This window comes from Pseudonaja textilis, chromosome Z (genome assembly GCF_049901715.1).
Source record: "Pseudonaja textilis isolate UNSWEBS1 chromosome Z, rPseTex1.2, whole genome shotgun sequence".
In the NCBI taxonomy this organism is placed as follows: Eukaryota; Metazoa; Chordata; class Lepidosauria; order Squamata; family Elapidae; genus Pseudonaja; species Pseudonaja textilis.
The window spans coordinates 135432522-135434442 of NC_142008.1; positions in this window are offsets into that span (position 1 = coordinate 135432522).

Consider the following 1921-nt stretch of genomic DNA (forward strand, 5'->3'; position numbering starts at 1 on the left):
GGCAATGTGCCCCATCTTCCGCAGTGTCTGCAAATGGCATCGAGGAAACGGCACTCGGAATGGGGGTGGTCTCCTCCATATCTGGCACAATGGAATTCTGATCTCCTCTCCCTCTTCCGACTGGAGCTTATGTATTTCTTCTTCCTCGTCATTGGTGTTGGCTGAGGAATCGATGTCCTCATGGTGGGTGGTTGTGGTGGCGGTCTTCTGATTGCCCTCTGATTTCTGGTCTTGGGTTTGGTTCGGGTCGCCCTGAGTTCCTTGGGCAGCTGTATTCATTTGTCACATGGTGGCTGCTGATTTTTTCGCTGCTTCAGCCGCGGTGGCTTCAGCAATGGCTTTGATCACGGTGATATTGGGTTGGGTCAGTAGTCGGTTTTGTAGAGTAAGGTCTCTCAGTCCAAGGACCATGCGGTCTCTCATGGCTTCGTCCATGTTGAGAAAGTCACATGCCCCTCCAATGTCTCTTAGGGCCGCCACAAAATCTCCGATGCTCTCACCTTCTCGTTGATCTCTTTTGTAGAATTCGTATCTCTGGATAAGGCTGGAGACAGCTGGCGTGTAATGGGTTCTCAGTAGCTGGTTCCAATCTGGCCACGCCATCTGTTTAACGTCCTGGGGTTTGGCCAATGCCTTGGCCATTTTGAAAACTGTGAGGCCACAGTGCATCAGGAATACGGCTCTCTTCCTTTGATCGGTTATCCCCTGTAGTTCGTTGCTCTCGAGGAACATGAGGAATATGTCAATGTACGACTCCCAGTCCTCTTCTGCTGGGTTGAATGGTGCAGGTGGCGAGTTGTTGCCAGTCATCTTGTCGGTTGCTCGGTTCTCATTGCCACGTGCTTACTGGTTTCCTTGTCTCAGCATCCCATCCTCGTCGCCAGTGTTCTGTCGCGAGAAAGATTTGACTCGAGACCAGTGTGAATTCAAGCTCTTTATTTGCAACCAGTAACTGCAACAAAACCGGAGCCGTAACAGCCTCTTTTATAGCGGCTGCTCGCGGCTCGTGGCCAATGACAGTTCCTTAAACTTCCCGCCATCAGGCAGACCAATCGCAACAGTCTTTTAGTAGCCAATCAATAGGCGGCGATAGCGGTCCAATTGGAATGTAGTATTTCAAGTATGTAAATGTCTATATACAACAGAAACCAATCCAGGACAGAAACAACCTGGAGCTAAGGAGAAACTTCCTAACAGTGAGGAAAATTAACCAGTGGAGCAGCTTGCCTTCAAAAGTTGTAGGTGCTTCATCACTGGAGGTTTTTAAGAAAAGACTGGAAAGCCAGTTCTCTAGAACGGTACAGGGTCTCCTGTTTGAGCAGCACGGGGTTGGACTAGAAGACCTTCAAGATCCCTTCCAGCTCTATTCTGATTGATTTTCCAGATTCAAAGTTCAACCTGATACGTTCCCCTATAGTCATGAGACCGAATCCCAGCAACTAGGCCACATTTATAGCTATTTGTAATGTCCTATAGTGAGTTGATTAAATTTTACAGTGCTGAAAATTGGCCTTTACTTTTGGTTTTCAGCAAAGTTGTATCCATTGCAAACCATAGATTTGCTTAATTACAGAATTTGCTTAACGACCACTGTAGTAGTGGTCATAAAAATTACGTCATTACATGACACATTTTATGTCTGTAATGGGCAGGTTCCATTACAGTCATAATTTGAGAACTACGTATATATGTTCCTCTTTTATTTGCTGAGAAACTTTTCCTGTGCCGGCTGATCTTTTGGTTTCAGACAGGAAGAAAACAGAAATATAAAGCAGGATGTCATGTTCAAGGTGATATGTTTCTTAAACATGATCAGATTTCATGAAGATGAACTATATTATATATTAAAAGTTTAAGTCGTAAGTCACATAACACTTATTTACTAAAATTCTATAAGACTAAAAGAAAATGAGTCATAGGG